This window comes from Canis lupus, chromosome 14 (assembly GCF_011100685.1).
Source record: "Canis lupus familiaris isolate Mischka breed German Shepherd chromosome 14, alternate assembly UU_Cfam_GSD_1.0, whole genome shotgun sequence".
Classification (NCBI taxonomy): domain Eukaryota; kingdom Metazoa; phylum Chordata; class Mammalia; order Carnivora; family Canidae; genus Canis; species Canis lupus.
Window position 1 is genome coordinate 53248305 of NC_049235.1, and position 22015 is coordinate 53270319.

Sequence of the window (22015 nt, forward strand, 5' to 3'; positions counted from 1 at the left end):
AGATTGCTCACTCCTCAACTTCATCCTATAATGCAATTCTCATATTTGAGGGGAAATCACAAATACTAAATCCTATGCACTGTGCACAGTGTAAATCTTCCTTTCTCATAACCTTAACAATATTGGCTCCATCTTTATTTAATTTGAGTACAGTCTATGTTTTTCTATGTTTTTAAATTGCTGTCCTGAATAAAGCAGATTTTTTTTGCTAGTCATGTTCTAAACATACTGATTATAATATTTAATAAAATAAAATCTACTTTATTAAAACAGTAATTTTAGGAATATAATCTATAAAGTGAAAAACGGTTTCATGAAAAGTATAAGAAGAGGAGTGCAAGGAAGTAGGAAAACTAGAAAAGTGAATATGGATTCATGTCGTACAACATACTTTGCTTTAAATGCCTTGATTTTTAAACTGGCATCTGTCCTAATGGAACAGGCATTCTGAAAGGAAATGTTTATGATCTAAGTGATATATTAACTATGGTGAGATGAGATAGATCTAAGCATTCTGAGTCCTGGAATTAGGTGCCTGGTTCCTGAGCTGTGGTGGAATGTGTAGAGAGGAAAGAGATAAGAAAAAATTCCCATGAGTCTTTCATGTTTTGCTGTGTCTTGGGAGCACAGCCTTCTGTTTTAAACTAAATCTTTAAGGATGTTTGTATGGAAACAAACTTGAAAGATAGAAACGGCATCTCCATCCAGAGGAAGAGGCAGATTTGCTTGCAGTCCAGTATAATAAAGATAATGTCTCCCTCCGGGGCATAGTCAGTCATGCTTACTGCCCATTATAAGAGATTTGGGTTCCCAAGTTAAGAGTTCATCTCCTGGAGCACAACCCATTACATGTGCAGTTATCTTCTAGCCCTCTTTGGTTTGCTCTGTGAGAACTTGGTCTCAGTGCCTCAGCACAATATGTTTATTTTCCTGCTGGTTGCTGGGCCATGAGTAATAAAGTTCTTTGACTTGGAAAAAGATGTCTGACATCTGTTATGAGCACCCATAAAACTGTGGCAGGCTAACCTGTTAGCTCCCAAGTAGAGCAAAATTTCAGACCTTCACAGTTCTCGACAGTTTGTTGGTAGGATACCAACAAAGACACACTTTCTAGAAGAGGAAAAGTTAGGGCCTCTTAGGGCAATTAATGGTATTTGAGGGAAAGTCATAGGAATCAATAGTAAACATAGCAACCAAATTATATGACCAGCCTGGCAGTAAATGATCCTTTATTTTCTAATCTATTAATGAAGAAGTGTTAGGGAGTTGTTTATCGCCTAAGTACCAGGAATAGCACCAAGTACCAGGAAGTACGCTCATAGGCAGATGTATGAATTGTGGCCTAATTGTTGCTCACTCCTCCTCTAGGGTGGAGGGGGAGGATTCCTTGACAATATGGTAGTCAGTCTTAGGTCTGCCCTACTGTAATAGCTAGCAACTAATACTATGAGTCGTCCTGAGTAAATATGATGTTCCAACCCGTTTCAGGGAATAACTAAAAAATGTACACTACCCTGGGCTGAAAGAAAGAAAATCAATGAATAGCATGGGCAGGGCCTAAGTAAATTTTAGAACGTTATCTGGTTTACTAGAGAGATGAAGGGATGAGAAGTTGGTCATTTACTGCTTATTCAGAAGAAATGGCAACGACTGAGCAGTTTTGTGGCTCAGTCTCTCTATAGTCTAGCATGAGTAACTTAGATCTATTTGGAGATGACAGGAAAAGGTCGCAAGTTTTCTTTTCTTTTTCTTTTTTTTTTAAATTTATTTTGCTGTAGAACCCCTCAGGGAGATTTCCTAGACAGATAAATTCCCTTGAGAAACCACAGATGAGACATTGACTAGATTTTGCCCTGGTTGGGCTAACAATACCAGTGGAATTCACTCACTGGAGAATGAAAAACTGATGCAAAGAATTTTAGATAAATTATTGAGTCAGCCCTGACACCACAGGAAACTCCCTTAGCCCTTATATTGAAACTAGATATGAACTTCGGCTATACTATTTTGGCAATGGAATAGCAAATGATGTAGATTAAGATGGATTCCATTTAAAAAGATGACTACTGTGCAAGTCAATCCCAAGTGAATCAAAGTGTACAGACCTGACAGCAACAAACTCAAAGCAGTGTGTCTATGGCTACTAAATCAAGAGTGTCCCCAAAGCTGAAATATTCATGTGCGGGATAATGAACTTGGTTGATAAAGGCCTTCGTTGGACCACTATCAATAGAATTTTGTTTGGCTGAGCCATAAACAGCCACCATGTCACTGGAAACCTAAAGTAAATGTGCCTTGCTTAATAGCGCAACAATACTCTCATCTTCCACATTTCCTTTCCCTCCCTTCCTCTCTGGCCTGATCTTATCTGCTTTACAAAGAAAGATAATTAGGAAAAAAGCTTAAGTTTCCTTGTCCCCAAGGGGGGCTGAAGTCCATACCTATTATCCTATAACCTGCAGAATTTTAGCGAAGGTAAGCACTCAAATGTTTACAGCTCTGTTGGATACAGCTAGAGTTATATTGTCTATACAACCCCATAGTGGGAAACAGATGCCCAAATTGAAGGTTTGCAGTAGGGAAAGGAAGTTAAAGTCAACTTGTAGGCAGGACCCTTTGGGTTAATTCAATGTACTGTTGTTGTGGCTTCCTTTGCTGAATGTATAATTGATATTAATGTTTCACATGCTTGTACTGTGAATGTTCATCAAGTCCTGGGGGACTTTTCTGATCAGTAAGAACCACATCTGGAAAAGTGCTACTGAGACACATAATATACTTTCTATCATTTCTCTCTGTCATCTCTGCAGCCTAAAATACGGTTACTCGCTATGTGTCCTGAGTGCCTTGAATTCACAGAGCTTTCCTTAAATATCTGGGCCTAGTTCATTGATGATTCAGATGAGCAGAAACCCAGCAGTGTCTACTAAGCACCTCTGGTGCCTCAACCTCAGTGCCAGCCATAAAGAACCAAAAACGACTACGGTCGTTCCTCTTTGTGGGCAGAACATAAGACAGTTCTCATAACTATAGCCATTACTGCTCTTGATGAACCTAGTTATAGATTGAATGATTCTTGGACTGTTGCCTAGATGTTTGCTCTGCTACTTGGAAAACTATAATCTAGCAGATTGTAGAAATCTTTTCAGCAGATTGGCTACAACTGGCCCTTGACCCCCTCTCAGGGTTACTAATGGTACCTTACCACTATTGACACTTTTAAGATTATGCTGCTGCCTTTCCAGTTCAATCAGCCAACTCTGGCCACTAATAGGGGTCATGTTTTCAGCTTTCCAGTTCATTTGCAGTTTGACAATCATGTAGCTCTTGCCACAGAAGCCAGTGGAGAGGCTTGATAGCAAGGTTTTGCTGATCTTCCATGCACTTGACCATTAACAATCATCTGATCTTGTTGATTTTTAGAATAGCCTCATAAAATATTGACTTAAAAAAAAAAACTCTCTGACTTTCACTCCCTCACCTCACCTTGGTCCACACAGTTTAAAAAGACAGTTTGGTCACTGAATATGTCTTTCTACTAAATAGATCATCTTTCCTTGGCCACTTCTGGATAATTGTCATAACAATCAGGACAAAAGGGGGGGTTACATAAACCTATTTTGAAAATTCATATTTCTGAGCTATTCCTAGGCATAATGAATTTTTCTTGTCCCTAATAGCAACTCAGGATAGCCTGGTTGGTAAGTCTCTTGGTGGCAGCCCAGCAAAAAAAAGGACCTAATGAATTCTAACTTAATTTTGGTCAGCAACTTGGCTTATCTTATTAAATTGACATGGTCTTAGAACATAAAGATACTATCTGGGACACCTTGGTGGCTCAGCAGTTGAGCATCTGCCTTTGGCCCAGGGTGTGATCCTGGAGTCCCGGGATCGAGTCCCACATCAGGCTCCCTGCATGGAGCCTGCTTCCCCCTCTGCCTGTGTGTCTCTGCCTCTCTCTCTCTCTCTCTTATGAATAAATAAATAAAATCTTTTTTTAAATATAATAACTACTTAGGTACACTGCTTGGAGTATCCTCCTACAATGGCCAACACATGTAAAAGTGGGGGACATAGGGTTTGGATAAGTTTTATAAAAATACCAATGACCTTCTTTCACCAGATCCTTCTGTATGAAAGGTCCGGGTATGAGTAGGAGATGATTAGAAAAACAGGTGAGGATATAGCTATTCACAATTTTTTTTGGTGGTTGAGGGACAGCAACATCCCTGCTCTCTGGGGAAGGAATACATCAGGTAATCAACCCACAAGGTATGAGTGAGTGAGTGTGAGCATTAATGAATTATGTCTTTCATAATCACCCCTGCCATTTTATTCATGAAGGAAAATGTCCTGATGTGGCTCTCCTAAGCTGTTGCAGACACCTTGAACAGAACTATTAGATCTGTCATGCCCTGTCATATGGGCCTGACCATGATTTGATTGCTCTTTCCTGGAACCTAGCTAAAAAATCTATGGGAAAGAGCAGATATGGTCCCAGCCCATCTACCAACCACACAAAACCTCTGTCAGCACTTTGGGTATACTTGCCTTTCTTCATTGCTATAGCTGTCAGTCATTCTATGGGGCAAATAAGTGCCGCCTGGCTGGTGCTGTGGACAAATAGGGTGGGTTGGAAGAACTATTTCAAAAATATTTGTCTACTATGAGACAAATTCTCAAATCTAATCTGAGAATTAGATTCAGAAACTCAAACACAACTGGTAATCATGAGGGTTACCAGCCAGCGGGAGGCCATATTTGATTATTGTCAGACTATGCTCCTAACTGATTAAGTCCTACTGAAGGAGACTGACAATTGGAGATAGCATGTTATTTCTCCAAGCACCACACACATCTCCTAGGACTATACTCTTTGTTGAAGCCAGACATTACCTTGCCTCCGTCTCTAAAATATGGTGACTTGTGCCTGAGGGGTGGTCATAAGAAGACCTTCCAGTGTTTGAAGAAACACCCTCAATAGATCATTTTGCTTTTAGACAACTGTGAAGATCTCTCCAAAATTAACCATCCTTGATTACTTGGGGAAGCTTCTGGAGGAATTCCTGCTTCACTATTAATAGTGAAGACTGGAGATTTCTATAACAGTTGTCATCTAATTAGGAAAAGCAGCATGAAATTTGTCCCTGGCATCAGCTGAAATGATTAATGACACCACTGGTCAGTGTTGTTACAGATGACAGATTTTCAGATGATCTAGATTTTCTCCATGCAACCAGATACCTGGATTAATGCCTCCAATTTGTGGGAAGGTCAAAATAGAGACTTAAGGAGAAAGCAACCTGGCTTTCTGAAGGTAGGTCATGACACTTTTATGGGACTTACTCAGCTGGTTGGGCATGGGATTTAGGAGGCCATGGTTGATGTCAGCCCTGCAAGTTAGCCTCATCCTGCTGCTTGAAGTCTTGCTGATATCAACCTTAACTAAGTTCTGTGTGAGAAAAATTGAAAGAATCTGGCCCCAGCCTCTGTTGGTCAGATCACAGTGGCTGATGCAGTCATGTACTCCTGGGAACATTTGGCAGAAGCCAAGATGGTTTAGAAGGAATGGATTGTAGGGAGACAGTTTTCCATGGGTCTCTCACATTTCTGTTTGTCTTGAAAAGTGAGCCATTGACTGTCTTTTTTCTCCAAACTATCATTTCAAAAATATTTGTCTACTATGAGATGAGCACTGGGTGTTTATTATTTGTTGGCAAATTGAATTTAAATAAAATAAAATTTTAAAAAGAGAATGTTTGTCTAGTGAACAGCTTTGAAAGATAGAGATAATGTCTCCATCTGGAACAAAGAGCAAGCTTGCTTACAGTCTTGGAAGATAGTGTCTTCAGAACAAAGGACCAGCATCCTTGCTCCCCAGTATAACATCTCCCTCCGGGGTAAAAAGCAGGCATATTCGGGGTAAAAAGCAGGCATATTTCTCATCCATTTTAAAATATCCAGATTCAAAAAAAAATAAAATAATAAAATAAAATAAAATAAATAAAATAAAATTTCCAGATTCAAGAATCTCAGGGTTTCTTTCCTCCCATGCAATGCTTTACATGCTCAGGTGTTATCTGCACCTCTTGGCAGTTATCCTGTGGACTTGGGGCTCAGAATTTATCTTATGGAGATAATCACGTAGTATGAAAATATGAAGAGCTGTATGCACAAGGATGGTCTTTTCACCATTGTTTATAGTAGTCAAGATTATAGATGTAATCAATAGAAAACTACTAAAGTATATTGTGGTTCATATACACAATGCAAACTTGGTAGCTATTAATATGAGCTGTTAAAATATGCAGGTATTTTATTTGATAAGGAACTATGCCCAGAATAGTTAAGTGATGCACTAAGTGGTATGAGATGAGGCTGCATAGGCAGGCAGAGGTCAGATTTAGAAGGAATTTTAAAAGGATGTATCAGAAAACTTAATTGAAGGGACTTTCGTAAAAAGTATGAAAGTTTATACAGATTACATTGGAATGACAGATCATTTGGGATATCCTTACAACAGTTTAGGCAAGAGGTGGTAAGACCTCGTAATAGCACCTACCAGTGATAATAGCAATGATTGGGATGAGTCCAAAAGACATATGAGAGGGAAAATTCATAGGATTTGATGAATCATTGGGTGCTGCTACATGAGGCAGTGAAAGAATGGAATGTGTTAAAAGTGACACGCAGGTCAATTGTGATATCCTGAGAGATGAAATCTGGGAGAGTGAGCTGGTCTAGATTCAGTACCAGGGAATAATAGACTTCTTAGGAACATGTTGAATAAACAGGTGGATGTATCCTCTAGTATTAAAGCTGAAGAGTGAGTTCTGGGCTGGAGGTATACATTTGGGAGCTGTTGATACAAAGAAAGTATTGTATTTTTTAAAGATTTATTCATTTATTTTAGAGAGAGTGCAGGGTCAGGGCAGACAGAGGACGGAGAGAGGGAGAGGGAAAGAAAATCTTAAGCAGACTCCACACTGAGAGCAGAGCCTGACCTGGGGCTCCATCTCACTATCCTGATGTCATGACCCTGAGATCACGACCTGAGCCGAAATGAACAGTTGGACACTTAAGAGACTGTGTCACCCAGGTGCCCCACAAAGAAAACATTTTAAATTATGATACAGAATGATATTCCTCAGAGAGAACATATGAAATATGACAAAAGTGCCAAAGACGGCAGTGTGCAAAACAACATTTTTTGTGGTCAATGAGAGAAATTTAGACCATGAAAGCAGGGGTTTTGAATCTAGAAAGTGACTCCTAGAGTGGATATATTTTACTCTGAAGAACAGGGAAGATATTCCTTAAAGAAATGCAGCCTCTTTTTTTTTTTTTTTTTTAATGCAGCCTCTCTCATTGGCACTCATTACTTTGTAATTAATATTAAATCATTGTTTCCATGGACATTTTGAAGAGCTCAATGAGAATACAAAGAGACTTCTGGTGAAAAATTGTCAATGAGAAGTATAAATTATATATGTTTTTAATTCTCAAAATACAACACATTTCTTTTGTAATAAAAATAGCAAAACAAAACTCTATGTAATCTTTTTGGCTAGAAGAAATGTATAGGAGACAGTGATATTCAAGATAAGTGACTGAAGGAAGATGTGATACATTTATCTTCCTAAAAAATGATGGCATCGATTTTTAAATGTCTTGAAACTTGTCTGACAGGAGGGGAAATCCACTGACTGTGCCCATCAAACCACAGATGAATGCTTTTTCCTCAGTGACTCTGGTTCTCCCAGCCAGCTGGGAAGAGAAGGCTAGGACTGCAGATGTATATAACCCATTCCTATGTCTGGGGCTGGGAGTGGGGTCTCAAGATCTATTTTATTTCCCCTTTAAAAATAAGGGATTTTTCCTTTAAAAATAGTAATGGCCAGTAACAACGAATATTCTAGAGAAGTGGCAACTATCATGATGGTTACTTTTGCCAATTCTTCGCCCCACTAAGAAACTGGAAGAGAGTATTAAAATTGGTGTAAGATTACAAAGACTGCTTCTTCAATTCAAGTATTTGGAAACACTGTGGAAAGGAATTCTTGAAACAATACAACATCAAAGAATTAATTACAAAATATCTGCCCTCTCATACTTTCTGCTTTTCCATCCTCAGCCCCCTTCCACCACCACTAGCATCTTATAGAACTGTAAATCAGAACAAAGGGGTGAGAAGAGACCAACAAGAACATAAGACCTGACATGCTTGTGAAGAATGACAGGTAAAGGGGTTGCCTGTGTTATTTGGAAGAAGGTTCATTGTAGGATGGTAATTAAAATTATCCCTCACACCAGTAAGTTAGAATAAGCGGGGCATGCTATTTCTCTGAATTATTTCATAGTCTACTAAGACTGATCCCTCCTGTGCCCTCCTGACAATTTGTGCAATGTTCCCAGATTCTCTCCTCATCAATTTTCTTCTTGGTTTTTGAAAGAGAGAAGCCCAAGTCATTTTCCAGAGCTAGTTCTTTGTGCTTACTATTGCAGATTGCCTTAAAAGGTATGTGCCGGGAGACTGTACATATTAAGGACAAGGGAGGCTCACTGTATAATCTATGCATCACATGAAGGATTTATAAAATAAAAGGCTATTTATAGATTATGATCTAAACTCTCATCACGTTCTTTTCCCTCCGGAGAATCCCACTTGGATTTCTCTCCTGTTCTCCTTCCTTGCTAATTGAATCTTCCTTTTTTTAATGTTTCTTTCCATTGTCTTTTCTTTGCTTCCTTTTGAAGAGAAAGTTAGGTTTTTATTCTCGTTTTACCTCTTTTCATCTTATTTTCTGTTGAATAGATGGTCTGTTGTTTTGTATCTCATCGCTAAGTTGGGAAATTCTCCACATCATTTATTTAATGAACTAATTACAATTCTTCTGACTTTAATTTGGTCAATTACAATTTATGTTTGGTTACCTCGAGTTCCTAGACTGACACAAATTGTGTCACTTCCAGCAGCTACAAATGCCATTGAAAATAAAAATTTGGTGTCGTTCCAATCAGTCAGCTCTCCCTTCTCCTTTTTAATTATTTATTTTATTTTTAAGGCTCAAACTTCTGTCATTATGAAGAGGGTTGTTCATTATTCCAAAAACTGCTAAGAACAGGATTGCTACCCAAGCAGAAGAGAATCTGTTTTAAGTGGTGAGACATTTGGGTTGATTGTGGAAGAAAAAGGTGCCTCATACTCTCCCTTCACTGGTAGAAATGCTTCTTTTTAGAATTCTGAGACCTGGTCCTTATTCACATTATTCTCAAAATAGAATGTAGTGACATTTATAAAAGGAAGAATGAATTCTACTTTGTTTCTTCACACCTAAATACTTCAAAATTTAAACACTTCATGAAAAAAGATTAAAAGTGTATCTATTAACACTAATATACTTAATTTAGTGGATTCAAGTCTGTAGAATGTTAAAACAATAAGATTAAGTGTTGAAAGAGACATTCTAAATATTTATCTAGCCCCATCTACCTATACCACTCTAATTGGTGTTTCTCTGAGATACAAAGAAAGCACAATTCAATTTGATTCAACAAATATTTATTAAATTACTATTATAGCCAAGACACTGTGCTAAGTACTGCATGGAATACAAATATTGGAAATGTGAAGTCTAGCAAAGGCTTAAGTTCAGTTCTGTTTATCTCAGACAAGATTTATTGAGCACCTAGGTACTATGCTAAGTATTGAAAAATAGAACACATTTTCTGTAGGCAAAGAAATTTACAGTCTGATAAGTGGGGGTTGATATATCTTTAAAATCACATGTAAAATTGTGTGTGTTGGTGGCATGTGTGTGTGTGCACATTTTTTTTCTCAGAAGAGAGATACTATCTTCTAAATTCTTAGAAAGTTCAATGACCCTAAAAATATTAAATGTATGTGTGCAGTGCAGCGTATACTCTCAGGGCTGTAAGAGGGATCCAAACAGGACTCTTCCTGAGCCTGGTCCTTCAATTGCCTACATGGTGCTTCGGCCTGGGCAATGTGCTGAGGTGATCATTAGCTGCGCATTTTACGAGGAAAAGGAAGATGGTCTTCAGAATCCGAACAAAATTTTAAAGTTAGTGCTAAATATAGGGATGTTAAATGTTACAGGAGAGAAGGGAATAGTCAGTAAATCCGGGAATAGGGCAACATGCTTTTGGATCCTTGGAGGAATACAGCTCTGAGGAGCCTTGGAAGGCACATAGGGCTTAAATAATTGGAAACAGAAGACAGTGCATACCTGGTTTGTGATGACGGCCTAAAAAAAGCTACAGAGCAAGGAATAAGCAGAAACAGACAGTGACTCTTTCTCTGATGCTTTAGGATGCATCCTGAACTGATGGAGTCCTGGATCCAGACTCTTTGGAATCCAGTTGTCCTTCAACTCAGCTCTAAAAGTTGCCACACCTGCAATACCACTGCTGGCTGGGCCAGAGGCAGAGATATTGTGTGCATAAATTTATACACATAAACACACACAAGGCTTAGCAAAAGGCAAGCTCTTCATAAATAATATTAATTAAAAAAAATATTAATTAATCAACAGTGATCAAAAGAGCTGTGTGATTATGTGTGTGTGTGTATATATATATATATATATATATATATATATATATATATATATTTGCACACATGTGCAAAAGCTAATGAAGAAAATTAGTTCCCATGATCAAGGAGTGAAGAGGGAGAGGGGAAGTATTGCAATGAGAAAAGCAATAAATAAAGGCAGAGAGGTGGGTAACCTCATGCCCCTTCCTGGAAATGGTATTTCATTTGAACTGTTGTTGAAAGAGGAGTCCATCAAGGACTGAATTTGATGAAGTAAGAGCTCATGAAATACAATGTATACCATGTTCAGAAGCTTAGGTTTTAGATATCAGAGAAGCTTTAAAAGATTTTAAGGAGAGGAGCAATATAATTAGATTTAGATCTTAGTCTCTCTGGCAGTAGCCTGGTCAGTAAGGCTAAAGATCAGGACAGATTTGCACAGTATTACAACAGATTAAGCGATAGAAGATGTCACATAGACGAGGAAATAATACAAAGTAAAATCAGTAAGAATGGTCCTTTATGAGATGTGGGAAATGAAGGAAAGGGAGGGCATCTAGGATAACTACCAGGTTTATGGTGCAAGTGACTAAACAGAGATGGTTCTATTCAACAAGGCAAGAAACACAAAGGCAGGGAAAGCATTAGCCAAATTATGACCAAATTACTTGAGACAGGTTGAAATTGAGGAATCTGAGGAAGTAATGCAGTAGTCGACTTTGTAAAATGAAGCTTGAGAAAAACCTTTAGCTCAGGGGTTAGCAAACTATGCCCAGGAAGCCCAGTGTGGCCTATTACCCATTTTTGTACATCCTGTGAGCTAAGAATAGTTTTGCCATATTTAAATGGTTGAAAAATCAAAGGAAGAATAAAAGGTTGTGTCAGTTTGGAGCTGCCATTAAAAAGTACCACAGACTAGGTGGTTTAAATAACAGAAATTTATTTTCTTATAGATCCAGAGGCTAGAAGTCTGACATGTCTACAAGGCATTGGCAGGGTTGGTTTTCTCTGAGGCCTCTCAGATGGCTGTCTTCTCCCCGTGTCTTCACGTGGTCTTCCTTCTGTATTTCTCTGTCCCAATTTCCTTTTTTTTAGAAGAGTACCAATCATAATGGATTAGGGCTCACCATAATTACCTCATTTTCATTTAATTACCTCTTTTAAAGACTCCATTTCAAAATACAGCTGCATTCTGAGGTACTAGGAGTTAGGACTTCAACATATGAATTTTTTTTTTGGGGGGGGGGACACAGTTCGGCCTCCTAACATGTGATCAAACACATGGGGAAGTTGCATAAAATTCAGATTCCAGTGTTTTATTGGAACACGGCCATGCTCATTTGTTCCTGTTTTATCTATGGCTGCATTTGTGCTACAGCCACAAAGTTCGATAGTTGTGGCAGAGACCATATGGTCTGCAGACTGAAAAGCCTAAATTATCTACTATTTGGCCCTTTCAGAAAAAGGTTGCTGTTCTCAACTCTAGATAAAAGATAGGTTGGTAGCCACAGGTTAGGTCTGGTAATAGGAGTGATGAGAATACTAAGGAGTGAGTTGTGTGCAAGGAAAGCACCCCTTAGGACACAAACAAGTCAAGAAGGAGGAGGAAAAGAAGCTGCCAAGATAATGGAGACAAAAATGAACAGAGCTGTCAGTGAAAAAGAGGATTTGAACTTGCATGTGTGTTTCCCAAAAGATGTAGGATGAACAGTGACAAAAAAATGCAAGGGTTCTAATGACATGGAAGCCAGCATTTCACATAGGAGGAGCTGCTAAATTAAAGCAAACACTATAAAGAGATGAAAATAATAAGCATTAAAAAATGGCTTTTGGGTTTATTAATGATCTATTTTCTTTGGAAAGATATATAGTTGGATCTATATTACTCTAGTAGTATTACTATTTTAATATTTTTATATTTACTGAATAAAGTATTCAATATATTTTAAATTACATATAACATAACATACATATTTAATTTTATAAATTAAATTTTATAAATATTTAAAAAATATATCTCTGAAGTTTTGCCTTTCCAGTGAAATGCAGAATATTCCTCAAGAAAATAATCAAGTGTCTCTATTATAAGAATTTATATTTTGAAGACACTTCTTGTGAAATTGTCTTCAAAATAATATTTCAGTGAGTAGAGTGAGAAAAGAATAATTTTAAATACATTCTGAAACTATACTGAGTGCACATTTTACAGAGCAAGATTTGCAGATATCTCTGCCTTGTCACATTTACCAGAAAAATACCAGATTTCCACTTCACTTTATGCTGAGAAAATCACTGTAGTTTGTAATATATTCCTTTAATGTTACTATCAAGTCCTTAACTATTCCTTCTTAAAACAAACCACTTTCATATAAAGAATGAATCTTACTATAAACTTCCACATTTTGTACTAGTTCATATTTTGTGCCTTGAACAAAGTTATTCAAAAGAATGTCACTGAGGAGTGTATTGCTAAAAGGGGGGGGGGGCATTTGAATAGACAACTGAGCCTTATTCATGAGCTAATGGTTTCAAGATTGTGAGTAGATCAAAATGGATGCACTCTTTGTATGCATTAATTAATGAGACCAGGGCAGAGGACCTATCCATGTTTGCTTATAAGCATCACTTGCTATCAACAAGAAATTAACTCAGGCATAGATTCAGAACACAAAAGCATGGGCATTTTAAAAAGTACTAAAGAAGGAACTGTCACTAAAATTGAATACAGTAAGGACAAATGCATGTTGAACACAGAGAATGCCTACTGGGTTTTTTTTTTTTTTTTTCAGTATAATTTTATTCCTACTAAATTCCATATGCCTCTTATATTTACTCTTGAAAATTATTTTCCTCCTTTTTTTAAAATTATTTGGTTATTATCTTTAAATTTGGGTTTTTTTCCAAAAGATTTTCAATCCTTTCTATATTTCTTGGCACATTATTTATAAATCTTCTACCCAATGTTATTTATTTTCTAGCATTTTGCTTCTTAGGAAAGAAAAATATATTTGAAGGAAAAGACAGATAATATTCAAGAGATTTTTATTCCAGAAAAGACAGATTTCTATTCCAGAAAACACAGAGAATACGTCCATCTGAAGTAAGTACTTTGATGTACGTTCTAATATTTGTATTGGGCTGGATTTCTAATTACTCTATCATTTCAGGAGCAATGTAACAGAGTGGTCTGCACATGAAAAAAGTATTTCCATTTGGAAGACCCAGTGCTCTATTTAGAAAAGGCTCCTGCATATTAAAGTACTAGAAATAGATTTGTGATTAGATTATTTAAATAAATAAATGCAAATGATAATGTGCTTGGTGTTTGTAGCTAACATAAGAGCATAATTATGATTGCCAAGATAAACACTTCTTCAGCCATATTCTTGTTGTACTTAATGACTCTCTCTCCTTCATAGAAAAATACTTGATTTCAAAGAGTAAAAATTTCTTTTCAAAGAAAAAATTCTAGATTTTTCTGTCAAATCACAATAAATTTCCTATTTAATGTCTTAACACTAACTTTACCTTGTAGACCCGCTTTAGGTCTAATCTAACGGATCAGTTCTTTAAAATGTATTCTTAAAGAAAACTATTTCCTAGAACCTGAGATCATCATCTCTTTGGTCCTGGACAATTTTGTTAAATGGATACAATGTTGATACAACTTTTAGTTGCATTTTACTTTCAGGGGGAAAATTACTCCTGGCTGTAGAGAGACCAAAAAAAAATATATATATATACGTGGTTAAAATATTCTTAATACTGCCCTCTCACTCATTTAATTATTTAGGTGTTTTGATTTTTGAAACCCTATACTTTGTTTTTCTTAGAATGTGGGTATGGATATTGAATCCAGCATATACACTAAGATCACCAAAAGGAAAGCAAACATTTTATAAGAACATAGTGATTCTTCATCCAACCAAAATTCACACACGGGGTCCTCAGTTTAGAAAAACTATGGGATAGTCAAGGCTGAACTCAAACTTCACTGTGGGAAGCGACTGCTAATCTCTATCAATTTGTATTCCTGATTCATTAAGCAGAGGGGAGAATTTAAGCCTAACTTTTGCTCAAAGTGCAGAGGCAAGAACAGCTGCAGTCTTCAGCCTGCTTTCCAGTTCATCAAGAGTTAAGTCCAGAAACACTGGAAAATGACTGAGCAGTCTTACTTTTTAACAAGTATCTTTACTGTTTGCCAGAGTTTTTCAGAAATAAAACTTGCTGGTTTTTGCATGTATCACTCATTTCTTTCCATATTCTTTTTGTGAAAGTCATAAACAATCTAGAATTCAACCAAGTCTTGTGAGTTATATATTTTTGGTTGATTTGTTTGCATGCCCATTCTCCAGCCATACCATATCCCTCAACACTCCACACACACGTGCTACACTTAGACTTCCAGGTAGCCAAGCAGAAAAAAAAACCCAGTCTCAGAAACTTGTTTCCTAAGTTAGGCAATATTTTCAACTTCCTTAAAGATGTTTTCTTTCATCGCTTCTTGATGAAAATACCATATGTCCCCATGGTTCACATAATAGAAAATGTAATCATATACATCTGGGCAAGGTGAAGAATGCCAAGGCTGACCCAGGAGCCAAATTATGTTACCTTAATCTTCCACACTTAGTTCAGGAAAAAAAAGTTAAAACTTAAAATAATAGGGTCTAGAAGCACTAAAATGGCTCTATTTCATAGAATTTGGAATTGTAATTTTAAAACCTTTTACAGTTTTTAAAAAGCTACCAATTAAGCTGCTAAAATTCAGAGGGTTTTTGCTTCAATATAATCCTCCCCCCAATATTTAATTTTCATTTGAGCAGTCAAGAAATATACACAGGACCTGGACAAATTATGAGGCTTGTCTTTTTTTTTTTTTTTTTCCATTTACAGCCTCCACACTTTACCTCTTCCCAACCCTATCCTTTGGCCTATTCCCTACATTCTTTTTTGCTGTTGATAATTTTTCCCTTTTGATATAATTACATAATAACTGAGTCTCCTAAAATTCTAAAGGCATTGCCACACAATACTAAATATAAAGGACTTGACAGGCTGTGAACTAAGCTATTTGTCTCCCTAAGTACACTCAGGTTATCGCCTTTATCTCTAAAATCAAGTTTCTGTCTGTATTGGTTATTGGATCACAGGAGAATGGATTTGGATGGATTTGGAAGGTGTGTTTGGGATAGTACAAACAAAATTCATCATGGAGTATTATGGCCAGTGGTAGTGATAAAGAGCATCTCAGAGAGAAGGCAGTCATCCACGGTGACAGTTGAAAGCAGGGCCCTTAGGGCTGCTATGCAAAAAAGAAAACAACATTGATTTCAAAGGTGAACCCCAAGAAACAGGGGCTGACTTGCAACTGGGTTGCTTCTCTTGTGGACATTCCCATAGGTGAGCAGTAACAGAGACTTTTATATTTAAAGATAGTTTTTGATCCTTCAAGATATTTTGAAGTGGTATATGAACAGCTGGTATATGATAATACTATAACTTTATTTTCTAAAAAAGTGTTTTATACTTTAATTTCTTAAAAAAAACTATGTTAACATGGTTTATTTTGCTATGTATAGTAAATTGAAAGAAATAATTAAAATGTGGTCCTTGACTTCAAATAGCTAGCTGACAGTCTTATGAGGTAGAGGACTATATTTGCCTCCTGTAATGCACGATGGAGAAGAGGTTTAGACAGTGTACTGTGTCAACATTGAGCAAAGTTTACTAGTCTTGACTGGGCATATAGAAAGGCTTTATTAAGGTATCTGCTTTCATATATGAAATACTTCAATTTTAACTTTAAAAATGTTTTACAAAGCAGCCATTCATGCTACTAGTAGTTTGAAAAATTTTTGGCAACACCAGACAACAGAAAAAATCTGAAATATATACCTTCAAATTCATTTTGTTTGGACTAAAACATTAATCAATGAAGTTTTACACAGAGGCAATGTGATTTTACTATTTTTTGTGTCTTACTCCCATTTTTCATCTCCTCTCCTTTTTAATCTTTTCCAAAGCCATCTAGGCTCCTCTTCCCACAATTCCTTTGCACTTGGTCACCATCTCCCAAACTAAAGGAAAGGGCAGGACTCTCCAGGACTTTTCTCCAGGAAGAAAGTGGTTACAATGGTACTTAGGGGTCGAGAACTACCCAAAAAGGTGACTTTGGATCAGACAATGAAAAGACCCTGTCTGTCATATGCAGAGGTGTGAATCTGACTTTACTCTGTAGGTGTTTCAGTGAAGGACTTTAAGCAAGACATTGATAAGACCAGATCTGCATTTCAGAAATATGATTGCAACAGCATAGAGATAGGAGAATAATTTCACAAACAAAGAGATAAAGGTCTGGAGGGCAGTTATAGAATAATTTCATTATTGCCTTTTGGCATTGAAGAAGCTGTATTAGTTTGCTGGAGCTGCTGTAAGAGAGTACCACAAACTGAGTGGCTTAAACAACAGAAATTTATTGTCTCAAAGTTCTGAAGACTAGAAGTCTGAAATCAAATTGTTCTCAGGGCCAGTTCCTTTTTAGGGTAATGAGGGAAAGATCTGATCCAGGCCTCTGTCCTGTTTTTATGTTCACATAGTTTTCTGTATGTCTATATTTGAGTTTTCCCTCCTAAAATCATCCATCGTATTTGATTAGGGTCTACCCTAAAGACCTCATTTTAACTTGATTATCTCTGTAAAGACTCTATCTCTATGAAGGTCATATTCTGAGGTATTAGGGTTTAGGACTTCAATATAAGAATTTTGAGGGGATACAGTTCAATCCATGACAGAGACCAACAGACAAGGAGTAAATAATTTGTTTGAAATCGTAGGGTTAGTCAGGATTAAAATCTAGATCTGTTAACTCCTAGTCCAGCATTCTGTCTACTACACTGGAGGTGATGCAAGAAAGCACTCCATTGCCAGCCATCATTGTGGTTTCAATAAGGTAACTTCTAAAGTGCTTATATTGCCCATAAAGAATCAGTTATTCGCAAAGGAATTGACTAATGTCTTGAAAAAATTTTAAATTAGAGTCCTGATTTTAGCAACCAAATTGATTTTTTAATAGAATTCAGAAAGCAGAGTTACTCTTCTTAAAGCAAACATCATTAGGTAATTCAAAGTACTACACCCAAGCCCTCACTCACGCAGCATTATTTAGCATCATCCAGTTGATGCTTTCAAACAAATCCCAGAAGCACAGTTTGTGAAAAAATTAGATGGGATAGCTTGTTTTTACTGGTTAAAACTAAACTTTTTTTTCTTTTATATGAAATAAGAAGATAGCATTTTTTTTTTGTTTTCATAATAATGTTATAAAGCTTACAGCATAGTATTTAAAACAAACAAGGACAAAGGACTAAGTTGAGATAATATGGAGCCTAAGCTTGGGAAAAAATCTCAAATTCTTTCCCTGATGTCATATGTCAGCTCATATGATGTTTATATAGGATTTATGTGGGTGGTGCTCAGATGTTGTAGTCATTCAACAGATAGTTGCAACCAGAGATAATTCAAATTATTCATTATAATAAATCATTGCACCAGCAAATGGAAATTTGTTTAACACTACTAAAAAGACTTCATTTGTTGAAGAAGTAGAACAGTTTTATCAATTGTTAGAATTTTTCTATGCCACATCATTTTTTTTGCCACATCATTTATTCTTTTTTTATATAAGAGAAAATGTATAATAACAATTAATTGGTATGAGGCTACACACAGATAGATATCCCTCAAAGATCTTGGAAATAAGTGAACTTGTCCATGGAAAAGCAAATAGTAAAAGCAACAAGAAATGAATTAGTAAAGAGATAAGCAGTCACTGGAAAGAGACAGGATGACTGACAGGCCACACAATCAGGCTTAACTCCAGTCCAGTTATACACACAAACACATTGCACGCACACACACATTCAAAGGAACTATGACTATCAGGAAAGCAATTGATCAGTGTAGAAATGGAAAGCCATATAGGCTGCTGTTAAACATTCTGTATGGTAGAGAAAACTCACATCTTAGCCATCGGGTATTTCCAATCCGAATGTCAAGGCTGTTCCCCCAGTGGAGATGAATGGAGGTGATGATAGCTGATGGACTTTATTGATTTCTGGTGCCATTGGCAGACCCCTTACTTTTTGAGAGGGGTGTGTTAAGCCACCTTAGAATGCGGCGATTCCATATTTGATTCACTTAACTCCTTTCATTCAGATTCTACTCTGAAGTAGCATCTTCCTGATTGATTTAGTTTTACCTACAGAGCTTGACTATAGAAAGAGAACACAATACTAGAATACAGTCTAGTACCATATGATAGTACCTCTTCTAATTGAAAATTAGTACTTCGACAGCCTGGTATCAGTCCCTCAAACTTTTATGCATCCTAGTTAGCCTAAAGAATTCTCTTAAGTCTATCTTTAGGATAATATTTGACCTTCAGAGAAAATAGACAACTTAATTTGGACTTTATCCAGTTCTGTCTGGCTCTAGGAGGATTCCCCTTAGATGACACCATTATCACTTTCTGTTTTTTCCCTATTCATTTCTACTTTGAGCAGTAAGAAAATGTTCCCACCATTATACTTCTATGAAGTTTTTTCTTCCTCTATTCTTAAGCAAAAGAAACATGTCTAATTGGCCTAATGTCAACCATATACATTATCTAAGTCAAAAAGTCATTCTCTTTAAAACACACACAAATTGTTACTTTTAAGAATTTAAAAGATTTCACTCAATTAACACTGGATCAGTTTCATCGTAGAACTAATATTGTACCCTATGAGAAATACAATTTGCATTCCATTAGTTCATATTCTTAAAATGCTTCAAATGGAAATGTCTTTGAGTGTTAAGTATTTTAGCCTCCTGAAGGCTTGTTATTTATCATTAATGCTTCATCAAGAAAGGACCTTTTTTTTATAACCTAGTTTTAGAATTCCATCAGTAAGTACAAAGCTTCACAATAGGTCCTTGAACCTCCATTCTCAATAATAAGTAACATTTATCTCTGTGTTTTATACACATTATATGGAATTAGAGCCCCCTGCAGAGACATTAGATTAGGAATTATAAAACCAATGTGGCATGCAGTCATTGTCCTGATATTTTCAAACCATCAACAAAGAATGGAAAAAGGGGCATCTGGGCCCTGACCTACCATGTGGGACCATATTATGCAGCAGGATATCTCTATGAGAGTCACTAACTAGACTGCCTGTGTAAAGCTAGATAAGGGGTAAGCTTAATGCTGAGAAACTCTATAAATAATTATGCAGTTCACCAAGCAAGGTAACACTGCACCCTGCAGGGTCTGAATCAGATGACTCAGTATGTGAAGAAAAATATTTGTATTTAACTGGAATTTAATTTAGTTTCACATCCTCACTATAGGTTAATCTTCCTTAAAAGTAGGTCACTAAATTGGTAGTGTTTTGAAGTGTTAATTTCTTTTGCCATGTCTGTCATGTCTAGAGACCAACTTTTGTAGTTTATAATGTAAATCCACACTGATCCAGACTAATTTGAGGGGTTAATTCCATGGTGATCAATGAAATGGCTAAAATGAAGACTACTGTTTAACTGTTAACAAGAGGATTTCAAGTAAAGGTCCTTCAAAACCTAATTTAATGAGAAGGGATTCATATGTGATTAGCTCCATCATTCTTTAATATGTGTTAATAACTGTCTCTAAATAAATATTTTCTGAAGTTAAATATATATCTATATTTAATATCTATAATATATATATATACCTTCCTTCTTAATTTGTTTTTTGAAAAAGAATTTTTCCTTATAGATAATTTCCAAGAAATCTTCAGATCAGCCTGGATCCAATTTTCTTAACTCATTAATGGTTTTTGAGCACACAGTGGATGGTGGGCATTTATATTATGTCTCCTTACAAGCAGACATTGTCACACAAAATCAGCGACAGCTTCTTGCAGCCTTGAAAGGTACATCAATTTTTGCATCCATCAGAAGAGCAATCTTCATCATTATTTTTATCGTTACCTTATTAATTTCTCTCCATTACTCCTAGTAATCTCTATTTATAGAGACAGGTAATGCTATGATAAGTTCTGTTGGTTAGTAGAGATGTTTCTAATCCAACTGACAAACGTCCTCTGAAACACTTGAGCTCTTAAATTAACCTGGTAAGTCATGCTTCATAAGAGCCAGTAAATATCCCAGTTCATTTTGGCAATCCAAGGAGATTTTTTATAATCTGGAAAAGGTTAAGAGATGCAGCTCAGGTTCCTGGGACAGTATTTGACATACACTGACCTTACCTGAGGAAAAGCTATTCTTCCTAGAATCTCAAGGCAAATTTATGATTCATTCTGTACCATTAGGTTGTGTACAGATAGTACAAAAAAAGGTGTTGGGAAGAGAGAACTAGTATTTATTGAACAGTTGTTTTAACTGTTCAAGAGCTATAATAGCCAGCAAATGATGGAGTTGTACACAGGTAGACTTATTTCATTCTCACAAAAATTCTACAAGGTAAAGAGGGTCAACCTACCAAATTCATTCAATAAGTAAACATATATGGCTGATAACACACTATTGTATAATGAAACTTGCTATGAGAATAGACCTTAACTGTTCTCATACACAAAAAGAGAGAACTGTGTGAGATGATGGACGTGTTCATTAACCAAATGGTAGAGGGGAATCCTTTCACATTGTATATGTATATCAGATCAGCATGATGCACACCTTAAATATTTTACAATTTTATTTATTCACTATACCTCAATGAAGCTGAGATTTTAAAAAGAAAGGAAGAAAAACCTCAGAGATAATAATCAACTTGGCTGTAAGACAAGAGAGATTTGAGTCAGGCTCTTTATACTATGTAGGCTCCAACATAGTGGACTACATAAAAATAATTTTTCATTTGGTGTATCAAGACACACATAAATAGACATATACACACAACCTTGACAGCAAAATAAAAAGACAAGTGACAAACTAGGACAAAAATTATTTGTGATTTATGTCACAAAGAATATCCTTAATATACAAAAGCCTTCTGAAAATAAAGAAGAAAATAATCAACAACACACTGGAAAAGTAGACAAGAGATATGAATAGTAAGATCACAAAAAAAGAAATCAAGGCGTGTGGCTCTCAAATATATGAAAAGGTGCTCAATATCACACATAATAAGTTAAAATCCACTGAGATACAGTTTCACATCTAATAGATTGGTAAAATTCAAAATTTTGTTATTATTTTCTAGTGATTCAAAATCCAGATTCCAATGGACATAAAGCCTATTTTCATAAACATTTAAATTTACAGGAAAAAAGAGAGATGGAAAGGAAAGCTTCGGAGTAAAAGTTTGAAAGACATTAAAAATATTTGAGGGATCCCTGGGTGGCGCAGTGGTTTGGCGCCTGCCTTTGGCCCAGGGCGCGATCCTGGAGACCCGGGATCGAATCCCAC

General features: G+C 36.3%; 1 long non-coding RNA gene across 2 annotated transcripts in view; it reads left to right on the forward strand.

Moving 5' to 3' along the window:
- Positions 1-22015, forward strand: part of LOC111098836 — a 34615-nt gene that overhangs the window by 11584 nt on the left and 1016 nt on the right. For both annotated transcript variants that reach the window (XR_005369746.1, XR_005369745.1), the window contains exons 3-6: positions 5187-5317; positions 8135-8240; positions 13537-13658; positions 20361-20517. This is a non-coding gene — a long non-coding RNA (uncharacterized LOC111098836). The remainder of the gene's footprint in view (positions 1-5186; positions 5318-8134; positions 8241-13536; positions 13659-20360; positions 20518-22015) is intronic.